The sequence below is a fragment of the Lactuca virosa genome, chromosome 9 (assembly GCF_052849685.1).
Source record: "Lactuca virosa cultivar CGN04683 chromosome 9, Lactuca_virosa_CGN04683_v6, whole genome shotgun sequence".
NCBI classification, from domain to species: domain Eukaryota; kingdom Viridiplantae; phylum Streptophyta; class Magnoliopsida; order Asterales; family Asteraceae; genus Lactuca; species Lactuca virosa.
Genome location: NC_136434.1, coordinates 213874567 through 213888477, shown reverse-complemented (window position 1 = coordinate 213888477; position 13911 = coordinate 213874567). Strand labels below are relative to the sequence as shown.

General features: G+C 36.8%; 1 long non-coding RNA gene across 1 annotated transcript; it reads right to left on the bottom strand.

Annotated features, from left to right (window-relative positions):
• Positions 1 to 9328: 9328 nt before the first annotated feature.
• LOC145136146 (uncharacterized) lies at positions 9329 to 10798 on the bottom strand. The gene is made up of 3 exons (XR_013720257.1): positions 10758 to 10798; positions 10063 to 10121; positions 9329 to 9787 (listed from the first exon to the last, which is right to left on the bottom strand). It is a non-coding gene; the product is annotated as an uncharacterized LOC145136146 (long non-coding RNA).
• Positions 10799 to 13911: the final 3113 nt, after the last annotated feature.

The following is a 13911-nucleotide window of genomic DNA, read 5'->3' as shown; positions in this document are numbered from 1 at the left end:
AATCAATTCAAAAAATCTTTTAAAATGATGTTAGATTATTGTTTATAAAACTCTGTTTTTAAAGTACATGCTTAACTCAGTACATAATTGAGTGTTTTCTTCAAGTCAATAACAGTTAGAACAAGAATACTAGTAAACTATAATAGGTATAGTTTAGGGGTTCAGTTCATACTATAACTAGAACAGGAAAGAACATACTATAACAAGAACAGGATGGAACATACTATATTCTAGAATAGAGGAACAAATCATGATTCACGAACTTATACTTTACACTCCCAGTAACCTAGGAAGGGAACGTATCATTAACTCATTGTTTAAAACAAAATATGATAATATACAAGGTATAAGGATATATATGGGGTACATCTACAAAGTACCAGGTTATATATGGGGTACATCTACAAAGTACCGGAGTTATATATAGGGTACATCTACAAAGTACCGGATTTTATTTATAAAGGGTACATCTACAAAGTACCGGATTTTATTTATAAAGGGTACATCTACAAAGTACCGGACAATAATAAATAAAACATAGCAATATATATAAAACTCACAACATTATCGACTGAGGCGTTTAGAGTACATGATTTCATTATTTCTAGTAGTCTTCCTAACAAATAGAACAGCGCCACATAACTTCCTAGTAACATGAACATTCAGTTAGAAGGTGGCCTATAATGCTAACTTTATGATTCCTTAGTGGATACATTAGGTATATATATTAATAGGATCCGACAGGAAGTAGGATGTGTGCTTTCCGGTTCATTTCATGTTCCTTGTTTGGTTGTGGGCTTAGAGCAGATTCACACAGTCTGCTACCTATTCGATTTTAGCTATATATATATATATATATATATATATATATATATATATATATATATTGTATACACCAAGTAATCATAGGGAGTAACAGGTATGGGTCAGGTCATGGCATACAAATTCAGTAAACCGCTTTCTAGTACAAAATTAAAACATACTTTTCAGATAGAACATTAAGTAGGTGAAACTAGAAACTTATCTATAAAAGGTTTAATTCGCATTATTAAACCAGTATAAATTAAAAGACCTTTAGTGGTTAATTCTATAATACCTTAGTTTATACATCAGGGTTATATATAATAAATATCCGACAGGCAATTGGATGTGTGTTTTCCGCCTCATTTCCTGTTCCTTGTTTAGTTGTGGACTTAGGGTAGATTCATACATTTAACTCTCCGTTCGATATTAGATTATATTGTTACACCCCAAATTTTCAAGCAAATTTTCACATTTTGAAAACACCTTATTTCATAATATTATAAAACTCATTGTTTCATACATCCAAACATAAGTCAAAATCCCAAGATCATAACATATATAAAACTCCGCGTGTGTGTGTACTGATCATGCCGGCGCCTTCCCGCGATCTTCACTAGTACCTGAAACACATAACACCAAACATTGTAAGCACAAAGCTTAGTGAGTTCCCCAAAATACCACACATAACACATACTAGCCACTCGAAGCTATAACTTTGCGGGCCCTTGGACCCTAACTCTGTGGACCCTCTGGTCCTAGCTCTGTGAACCTTTCGGTTCCAACTCTGATATACTCTGACATATACACGGCATAAATCACATAGAAATAATGCAGTGCAACACATCACATAAATAGCATACAACAACTCTGTCACATAACTCTAATTACCTACTCAAGGTAGAGTATAGTGAGAAGACTCACCACGATGTCTCGGTAAATAGCTGACTCGGAAGAAGTGTGATCTAGCCTCCGCCTAATCACATAAAGTAATACTCTCATAAATACAACTGTACTCAACCCTAAAAGTCAACAAGGTCATCGGTCAAACTTTGACCCGACTCGTCGAGTGCACTAGGGCGACTCGGCGAGTCTACACGTGTCCACTGACTCTCTTAGATCCTCTCTTGGCACGTCGAGTACTTCCCTTGACTCGACGAGTTCCACCTGGCATGAATCGCGGGGCCACCCCGACTCAACTCGCCGAGTCTCAAGAACAACTCGGCGAGTTCCAACTTGAACTCGGACTCCTGACCCTCCCTGACTCACCGAGTCATTCCCCCAACTCGACAAGTCCACTCACTGAGTGATTAACGGGCAACCTTCATACTACTCGCCGAGTCTATTCTTTGCACTCGGCGAGTTCATGCCATGCACCAACTCAAAACAACTTCTGAGGTCAGATCTGTTCCATACAATCATAGATCTGGCCTCCCCAAGCATGATAATCATGTAAAGTTCGGACCTTGACACACATATAACATCTAAATGGTCCAAAATGATGATTTAGCCCCAAAAATGACATTCTAAGCTCATGACTCCCACAATGACTCATAAAGCTCCAAGGGTTAAGGTCTCTGGACCCCCTTGGGTCCAGATCCAGAACACAAATTCGAGAAGGGGCCAAATACTCCACTTAATCATCCTCTAAAAGGGTTAGAAAACCCTAACACTAAGAATCAACACCAAAACTGAAGAAGGTCCGAGAATAATACCTCAATACAATCTCTATGAGCTCAAAAACCACCAAAACCGCACCTCCTTCAGCTTCCTCTTGCCTTGAACACTTCCTTCTTGCAAAAATACCCACAAAAGTTCAAGATTGGCCTCTCCTTCCTCACAAGCACTCTAGATCACTTAGGGTTTCTCTCTGGGGGTTGATGGCCGCAAATGACGGCCATAAGGGCCTTTAAATAGGTCCCAAACCCGGAAAAATTAGGGTTTCATTAAACAGCGTGGACTCGCCGAGTCCACTCATGGACTCGCCGAGTCCGGTCATTAATCCGGATGAGAAATCGCGACCCTACTAGGCGATTCTAAGCACCAACTCGCCGAGTCCCTCAACAAATTCCAAAATAAAATAATAAAATAATATACCTGGGAATCCGGATGTTACATATATATAGCTAGTATAAATTAAGTGATTATAGAAGGAACTATTGTGGTTACCATTTTTACTAAAGGAAATATATGATTTTCTTAAGGAATTTTTTCTTCAAATATAAAGAATTATTACAGTTAACTCCGTAAGTACCAAATGAATACGCCAGGGTTATATAAAATGAAGATTTAACAATCAATGGGATGTGTGCTTTCCACCTTACTTAATGTTCCTTGTTTGGTTGTGGGCTTAGGGCTGATTCACACAATCGATTGTCTGTTTACTCTGGATTGTATATAACTTGTATCCATTTAGCACTCATAGAAGGAATTATAGAGTCATTTTTACTTATCATTCATCACATCAGAAAATATAGGATTTTCTGGAGGAACAGGTGAACTTTTCTAAAGAACTTACAATTTACTTTTCATAACTAAAATACTTATGAACTCACCAGCTTAAATGTTGATCTACTCTTTCAAAATAACTTGTATTCTCAGGAGACTAGTAGACAGGTACGCGCACTGGGATTCAGAAGATGGAGTATAGTAGCTTCATGTCTTGTTTTGTTATTTACTTTTGGAGTCAATCTTTTGTGAATCACATACTTTGTAAACACTTTAATATTAATGCAATGGTTGTTTGTTACTTTGATTACTATGATGCATGTGTTGTGATACTAAACATGACGTCCTCCGCCCCCGAACGTTTCCGCCGTTCCAGTTTGGGGGTGTGACAGAAAGTGAGCAAGGAAACAACTGAAACACATTTTAATGGAGTTATGAAAGAGACTGAAAGTTAAATCCGGCCGCAGTTGTGCATCTTATGGATTGAGATCCAAAGACTTGGTCTTTAGCTTTTTTCAGAGTTCACAATTCTTCTTGTGAGTCAGTAGAGAATGGATTTTCAGAGAGCTTTAATAGTGTGCTTTTGAATGCCCGGAAGAAACCAATTATAAGCATGTTAGAGGACATTCGTATATATGTGATGCAAAGGATGGTGACTATGAAACTAACAGGACAAGGATGGAACCGTTATTCTGTTTGTCTAAATATTAGAACACGGTTGAATATGCTCCAAACCGAGCAAAGGTTTGTACACTTATCCAATAACATCCATACCTTACTGGTCACATTTCATAATATTTTGGGTTTTCATCTATGTAGCCATTGGCAGGTCGTATCTTGTGGGGGAATGAAGTTTGAGGCAAGGAAAATGGATGAGGCATATATTATTGTTCATGTTCAAAAAAGGAATGCAGTTGCAGACTATGGCAACTTAATGGATATGGCTGCGTACATTTGGTTGCCACCTTAGCCTATTTAAATATTACACCTGATGGGCCATATTTAGATCCAATGTACTTGGCTGCATTCTTCCATAATACTTACAAACAGCCAATCCATGGGATGAATGGAAAAAACATGTGGCCTTCTACTGACTTGACACCTCCTTTGCCTCCATTGAAAAGATGTATGCTAGGCAGGCCAACCATAAAGAGAAGAAGGGATGCTTCTGAACGGATGGGAAAACACACCATTGCAAAAGCAGGGAAGAAGGTTTCTTGTAGCTTATGCAAAGAGAAAGGTCACAACAAGGCAACTGGTAGTCAATTTACAGGCCCATCTAAACAAAATGGGACAAAGAAACAAAATATTATACCTACGCAGGAGTCTGTGAACGTTACGAAAGGGGGTGGGGATGATGAGGTAATGGTTGATGCAGGGGATGCATTAGAGACGACTGGTCAGGAAGAGCAAATGGTGGGAGTCAATGGTCGTGTGGAAGGGGTCAAGGTCAATGCTCGTGTTCGTCAAGTTCAACATTTAAGACCACCTAACAAAAGGAAGATGTTGGAGAGATGATGTATGTTGGGAGTCATGGATTTGGATTAGATAATGGTTTGGTATTTATATTGAATGTGTGTCACAATAAACGAAATGATGTATGTTATGTTGTTTTATGGTATGGTAAGTTAGTATATGCCATTTTAGATTAACTTACATAGGTATTGGTATTTTCGTTTTTTCATTAACACAAATATGTAGGGGTATTATGGGCATTTACATTAAGTTATTGTGGAATTTGTATGTTACTCATGTGGATTAACTAAGAAATACGAGAATTGTAGCCATTGTAAATGAGTTAGGATTTCAGTGTTATTTTAGTCATTTCCATTAAACAAAATTATAAGGGTATTTTGGTCATTTAGGGTTGTTTAGCCATTTACAGTATGTAATCAAGTATGGGTATGTTCTTCATATAAATAAATTGACCATTTCGGATCGACTTGTGTCATTACTAAAGTTTTTTTATGTGGGGGTAATTATGTCATTTTATGTAACAGGATAGTTGTGACTTAATCCATTAAGCTATTCCTGTAACACGTTATATGCCTATTAATCCATAAACAATCAAACAAGGAAAAAGTAAACTGACTAGGAAACAAGAAAAAGTGCACTTTAGAAACGGTTTTTTCCAAAAAAGGGTTACAGACAAGGAGCATTGTGCCTCGTGTGCAATGTTGATGTTAAATTTTGTCCCTTTTCCCCACCTGCACCATTTGTGGTCCCTGTGTATCTGCTTAAAAAAGTATATTCAATTTGCTTTGGCTTGTAGTCCCATCCCAGCGATGAAGATCCATGTGACTGGGAACAAGTTACCAAAACATATATAATCCCCAAATGTTTCATTTGTTCATGCACAGACACAGAAACAAGTGTAAGACGATTTTTTAAATAATAATATATAAACCAACATTTCAGCCATGGGTTTGTTTACATCACTTCTTCCTATTCCATAACCTATTACAAAGATCATCGACAAAAAACTTCATCAAAAAACGATGACCATCACCAGCCCAGGCAACACCACCACCAACTCTATGCACTAACAGCAAAAACTATTACCAACACCAGCAACAAGCATCACCAGACACAAAATCTATTACTAATATCGACATTAAACAACTTAAATAACACACCAAAACACAAACCCATGACATAAATTCTTTAAACTACACAACTTTTTTTAGTTGAAGAACATGTACGTGAACACACCTACAGTAACAACACCAACAATCCCAAGAAAATACTTCACTTTCTTACGTTTGTTGTGCTCCAAGATCATCTTCATATACGAGCCTTGCAGAGAAACGAAATGATTCTTAAGATCAGCAACGATATTAGAAATATCCAGCTGACCAGCGCGAACGTCATCGACCTCACGGTTCATGGCATCCAAGTCTCGATTAACACCCTGTCGGAGCTCACGCAACTGGTCTTGGAAGTCCTCCCGTATGAGAGACAATTCCAGTTGGGTTTGCAGTAGATTGATGGCCATGTCTTCGTTGGTTACACTATTGGAATGAGTCTTCTCCATATGACAGAGATAGTTTGGAGACCAGCTGTGTTCTGCAGGTGCGCGCGAAGGCATTTTCCAATTTTGGAGTGAAGTTAAAGATGAGATTGGGGTAATGAAGTTTGTAGATGTGCCATTTTAGGGCAACAAAGTCTTCAATTTATATGGAGGCACCCGAACAGTCGAAGCATGCTCTCTAAGATTCACATTCAATACAACGTCGTTTCGGTTGTTGGGATGCTTTGAATTCTTGCCATGTCGTCGCTTATGTGTTAGGCTACGATTATGTGGCAATGTAAACCGGCTACAATATGTGAAATCGATTATATTGGTAGGTAACAGATAATTCATTCCCCTTATAAAACCACAAAATAAGTTAAATGACTAAATTGGTAAACCCCGGAAACATAATAGGGCATATATGTCATTTTCCCAAAAATAAACAAAGAAGACTCACCAACCAACACAATTTTTACATGATGAATGAATCAAAAAATGAATAAGAACAAGAAGAACTAATAATCTGGTGAATAGTTTTTTTTTTTTTTTTTTTTGAACCAGTGAGGTTTTTAATATGAAAAGCAATAACTAGGAACTAGTAAAATAGAACAGTTAAATATAAGAGTTTAAAATCAGAATTCGTAGCCACAAATCTCAGCTGATGTGCAACTTGTATTTTCTATACACAAGCCATTTATATAGACTTTTTCTCGCCTCACACCTATAAAAAGTTGCTAAATTTCTAAAGAATATGTACTACTGTACTTTTCCATTCATTTTTCACATCAATAAAATTAAAATTCCAAGTAGATGTACTATATAAGTAAAATAATCCAAATAAATTAAACTAAACATTCTAAATAGTTGTTTTAGAAATATGAAGTTCATTCAATTATTTCCACAACACAAGTTTTGTAGACATTAAATGTGGAAAATAATATATTTTTTTACGAAAACAATTCGAAATGTTGGAAAAACTTAACTTTACAATTAAGAAGATAATCAGTTTAAACATTAATCCATACAATCTAAAAGTAAAAAATTAAATTACTTTTTACATTACATTGCATCTCAGGACATGTGTTGGAAATAATGAAGGCATAATAGCAAGTTGGCTATTTTCCTTTATCCTACATTGATGGGGAAGAAACATTTTGTGGGTTTATAATGTTTTTCTATTGATAGTCTTTTAAAGGCTCTTAGTGGATCAAAGGACAAGCCAAGCCCACATACGCCCGCCTAGCCTAGCACTAGTACTAGCCGACGCCGCGAGTGCGTGATTTTTTACTCTGTGGCTTACAGCCGATAGAAGCGTAGTGAAAACCTTTAAGGACATTTTTTACTCTTTTAAGGACATTTTTTACTCTGTGACTTACAGCCGATAGAAGCGAAGTAAAAACCTTTAAGGACAGGAGTTCGATCTGTGCAGTTACTACACATTCAAGATTTTATTGTCTTGCATTTATTTTCGTCCAATAACATGACAGTCTGCTTCTACCACTTTTTTATAATCAGATCTAATCGAGAAGAAACTTGGTACTCATATTAATAATAATTGGATTTATTATTCGTAATATAATTCTCAATATTATTTGTCAGTTTCTTCGCATGTCTATTGGTTCTGAATTACAACAATCTTAAAGGTTTTATTGGGTTTATAAATCATAGACTAATGAACACCCAAATCCCAACTGCTAGTCTCCATTACATGAACCAAGAGTTTGTTAAGCTTGACCGATTCAATGGTCAGAACTATTCCTGCTAGGCCGACAAGGTCAAGTTCATGCTTCATGTGTTGAAGCTCGCCTATGTTTTGGACCCAAAACTGACCCCGATTCCTACTGATCCAATTCCCGGGGCCGGGAAAACTGTGGATCCAACAATCATCTCTGATCCGGAAAAACAAAAGGGCTCTACGTAGAGAGTCTAAGGAACTGTGTGTGGGTCACATCAAGAACTCACTGTCTGGTCGGCTCTATGATCTTTACGCGCCAGTCAAAGATCCAAGAGAGCTATGGAGTGCTTTGGAACTCAAGTACAAGGCACATGAGAAATGTACTAACTAAGTATTTAGAGTTTCAAATAGTTTATGACAAACTTATCTTGGAGCAAGTGCATGAACTTCACGTCATGGTTAACAAGCTGTGACGCTCCAATGAGACTCAAAGTTGTGAAATTGTATCTATTAATAGAAGAAAAACAAATGATTATCAGTTTTTGATATATTAAAAAAAAATTATAAAATTTACACCCCAAAACATTAATAAAATAATAATAATAATAAAGCACATTTTAGACACCCTATTGACATTTTTAAAAAAAGTCAACATATAATTAACTACTTATAATCAGCTTTTTTGTAAAACAATGAAATTTCAACCAATAAAAATATTTCAAAAATTAATTAGGGTGTTTATATGGTAAAATGAGATGCCTTTTTAGCAACCCTTTACTAAACAATCATTTTGTTTAATCAAGTACGGATTACTTTAATGAGGTCAAAATAAACTGATAAACATATCAATTGCATAAAATTTGGAATGGTTTGTTGCATGTTAATGACGTTAACCTGCATCCATATTCATATAGCGACTAGTCTGGCAACCAATATTAGAAAGTAAATCATATCGTCCACAAAGTTAGGGAAGTGATGTCCATACTTTTATAACAGAGATTCTCATATTTTAACACTATAGCATACCAATTATATACGAACAAAAGATGGTTGTTCATTTGAGATAACCAAGATGGTTACATGGCCTATGAACAAAATTAAAACCACCTTTTAAACCAAATAGGTAGAACTCAACAACTAATAATATATAATATTCCACTCTTGTTGGTAACTTGTATGGAACATAAGAATAGCTACACATAATTTTAGTAAACTAGGTCTTCTTGGCAATTCGTCGACTAAAATGAAAGAAAATGAAAAGTTCACTTGTTGATTCCATAATATTTCCTAAAACGTAAACAGAATAAAAGACTAATTTGGTCTAGTCACATATCCATACTAATACTCAATATTCAATAGTAAGAGTTTGACATCAAAATTCAAAAGCATCCAACAGATGATTAGATCGAGTTGATTGTTCACTAATCATAATAACGCACCAACATCGTCTCTACTTGATCCCATAGCCACACCTGAGAAAGAAGATGAAACCACAAGTGAAATGCACGATCACAGCACAGGACCAATTAGCAAAAAGCCTCAACCAGTAGTCGTCCCCTATAATCCTAAGAACAATCTTATGAACAGCTATCGCCATAGCAGCAATTGCAATAAGCATGGCATATCTTGCACGCTCCTCGATCTTTTTCCAGAATGTGGGCCCCGCACTCATTCCAACAACAAACACAGTCATGGAGATACAAAGAGCTTTCATGTTCGCATGGAGGAACACCCAATCGCGTTTTGTCTTCCCAATGTTTGCAAATCCTCCTGGGAATCCTAGCAGACACATCACACTGTTGAAGGCTATGCATCCAGCTATCATCACCAAAGCATTACGATTATCCATCCTGCTTAAACCATTCAACTGTGTATTAGTTCCTATATAACTTGATGTTAGATGAAAGAAAAAGTCAAGTAAATTAACAAAGTCAACCAAAGTCAAACTTTGGTCCAACCAAGAAAAGATTCATTACAGTGATGTAACATTGATGATAGTATCTATCCAATTACAGTGTCTGATTGTTGATCTGAACAACTGTTAATGGTGGATAATTTTATGAATCAAAGTTAACGCTAATGAAAGTTAATTTAAGAGTATGGAATAAGAAGGATGAAATTGTACTGAAGATGCCAAAAAAAACTTTGTTGTAACTCAATGTGATGCTCCGCTTAGACCTAAACCTGCAGAAATTGAAAAAGAAAAAAAAATGTAGGATTAAAACGTTAATCTAGCAAGGATTTGGAAGAACATAAGCAGAAATGTAAATTAGGGATTTGTTTTCGGGGATTTCTTAAGCAGAGAAGACTAAACACACACATACAGAGAGGTTTCAGTTGGTGGTGGTGCAAGTCAGAGTCTCAGAGAAAGCAACTGGTGTTCTCAGGCGAGAAACGAGATGAGAGGAGGGGATCGCAGAGAAATTAAGGTGACATAAATGGGATTTTCCGGCAGATTGGTTTGTGATGGGTGGCCAAAATTTAGGAGCTGGAATATGGTTCTTTGAATCGGAGGGTGGTACAGCTGCCGGCAGCGGGGTCGGGATGTCGTTTGGGATTGTCGTGCATGGGAGAAAGGGAGGAAATAGGGGGCGGCGGAGAGAGTGGTGGTATGAAGCTGAGTGCTTGTTTTTAGGGTTTGTATGGTGGTGGTGGTTGGTGGGTTATCAGCAGCGAGAGGTGAGGCTGTGAGGGGTAATGGCTACCAGCGAAGGGAAGAGTGTGTCACGGCGGACGGCGGTGGAACGGTAACAGAAACTGAGAGAGGGAGGGGAGGGGAGAATGGTTGGAGAAGGAGAGGGAGAGATGAAGAGGACACACCTTAAACACCTTCTTGCCAATACTGTGGAAATCAATGGAAGATTTGTAGTGAATGACTGAAGAATCTGAATTGTCTTATATATTGGGAAATCAGTGTACGGAAGTAAAAAAAAATAATAAATAAATAAATGAGAAAACGAATATACGATACCTTTTTTACTTTTTTGAATAAAAAGGAACAAAAAATCCTTTTGTATTGTTTTGAAATCAGTGTACGGAAAGAAAGAAAATTATCCTTTCATCCGACATACCATGACAAGGAAAAACCCTGGTCCTTACGGTGACCAAGACGAAGAACCTTCCAATTTGGCCACTAGTGGCAAGGCAAGTTACCAACAAAGAAGAGCTCCATAGCGAAACATATCACAAGGTAACGCCATTGGCCATCACACTCGAGTTATTTGTGTGGTGTGTTTGTGAGGAAAAATACCGGCTATAATAAAAAAATGGAGGGTAATTTCAAATTTTAGACATGAAACTGGAAATTTTCAGGTATAGACATGCATTCCGTGGAGGACCTTCTGCGGACCTTTGCGGAATAACGAAATCTCCGCGGAGAGGGGTAATTTCGTAATTTCACCCTCTCCTCTTTGACAAAAACGATTCCCCTGCTTTGGTCCCCCACTGATCCCCCGATTCCTCTTTGACATCGATCTTGTCTCCACATCGACTGTGTATATTGAACCTTTTCCGGCGACTTCAAACCCGACGACAACGACATCAAACGACGTCATTTTCCGGCGAAATTGACTAGAAACGACTTCAAATCCGGCACCGATGGAGGGCAATTTCCCCAATATTTTTGCCGATGGATACGGCTCCCGGGTATTTCTCACATTCCCCTCTTTTGATTAATGTCGTATATGATTCAAATGTTACGAAAACCCAATTGATTACCGTGAATATATATACAGATTTAGATTTTGTAGATGTTAAGATTCACAGATTCGATTTTGGGATGATCCATTCCGGGGAGAGGTACGTCATTCCGCAGAGGATCCTCCACGGAGTGATGTATTCCCTCTGCGGAATGAGTTAAGCGACCAAAATTGAGTCTCCGCGGAGGTGTAGGTCACTCCGCAGAGGGTTCTCCGCGGAATGACCTCTAGCCTCCGCGGAATGACGTGAAACCTTTTTTTTCAAAAAAAAAAAAAAAGATTTGCCCATTTATATGAGGTATTTAGTATTATATAAAAAGTACGTTGCTATTTATTTCATAAACCGAATTAGAAAAGTAATTTTAAAACCTTGTTTTTTATTTTCAATTACTAATGTTTTATATGAAATTAAATGTATATGTTTTGTAGCATGATGATCTCAATCAAAAAGCATATTTAACTTTAAAATGCGTGGTGGGTACGATCATTAAAAATTATATTTCGCGCCTAACACAATCACAACGACTATTATTTGAAGCTTCACCGTTTGGAAAATTCTTAGGAATGCATATCCCCCATTGTGACCCATTACTTGTGCATTTGATGATGTTGCATGAAGTAAGGTCTCAAGAAGTGTTTGAAATGGGGATGTTTCTTTTTGAGATAGAGGGGATGCAGTTGGGTTTTGGTGAAACTGAATATATTTTGATTTGTGGTTTAAAAGTTGGTCCTTATGTGGATCTACTCCATGACGTAAAATGCCGGTCAAATTCAAATATTCGTGTTTGGTTGTTCCCAGACATTTCTGATGCACGTTTGCGGATGAAAGATTTAGAAGACTACATTATGTCTCTGAATTATTTGTCACTTCAGGATGAAGATATTGTAATGCTTATTCAGCTTGTTTTTATGTTGAAATGTCTCCACGAACGGGACGTTAAAATGGGCATTCACGCGGCAATATACAAGCTTGTTGATAATATATAATTTATTTGGTAATGATTCTTAGAATCCAAGAATCAATTATGTTATCATATATGACTAATTTCATATTACCATAAAAATGATTTACATTTTTATAATAATTATACTAATAAGACATATAATGTTTATTTAAAATCCTTTTTGCGTGATGATCGAGAGTATAATGATAATAATAATTGGTTTCCGGTATATTTTCAATTAATTATTATGTATTTGTTCAATCTTCGTTTGTCAACAGTTTAAGGTAATGTATATTTCTTTTATACATAATTTCGTTGACTAGAACATTTAGTTATATGAATAATGTATCTTTACGTTTTCCTAACATATTTGAGCATACCTACAACAAAACTTCCAATTTAGGATTCGTCCAATATACTTATATCTTTATAGCAATCTAACTTAAAATCATGTGATTTTTATTAATATTAACTAATATTTCACAAGAAAGTAAAAGTATATTATATACTAGCAATCTACTTTAACTTGATGAATTTATTAATGATGTATAGCATTTTATATGGCTATTTCGTAAACAATTGACCAATAACAAGTATGATGCATTTTAACGTATAAAAATTTGTAAATCATTAAAGCTTAATTAGACATGCATATATTCTCTCCCAAATATTAAAACAGTAAAAGAGGAGCCGTAGAAACTCACCCTTGAAGCGTGAGCTCGACCCAGGTTCATTTTGGTGAAGCTTTTCGCAAATAACCGCATCTTGATGTCTTTTTGAGTTAAAACAAGATCCAAGACAATTTTTATAATATTTTAAGTCAGTGTACTCGTTTTGAAATATTTAGTACTTAAAAAGTTGTTTTGTAATTTTTACTAACACAAAGGACTGATTTGGTAATAATTTATATCCCAAAAGGGCCAAGTTTTGATCTTTAAAAACAATTTAGGGGCCATTTTTGCAATGCCTAGACCTGGTTTGTAAAGATTTATGTCAAAGGCCGATTTTGATTTAAAGTTAAAGTTGCAGGGACCGATTTCGCCAAATTATCAAATGTATAAATGAGGGTTGCGTCTCATCGTCTTGATCAGATTGGGGATTGGAGGGAACGAACTAATCGGGTCCGATGGTGTCATTCAGATCGCGAGGAGGGAAGAAGAAGGCCGTTGAGAACGGCGATCCCTCCTAGTCCTTCGTGATTTCGTTGCCGGCAGTGAGAGGTTGAAGAAGCTGAAGCAGCGGCAATGTCGAAGGAAGATGCAGGAGGAAACGGAGGCGGTAGTTGGTGGCGAGGGGGTTGCTCCGGCGACTTCCTCGTCGTTTCTTCTTCTC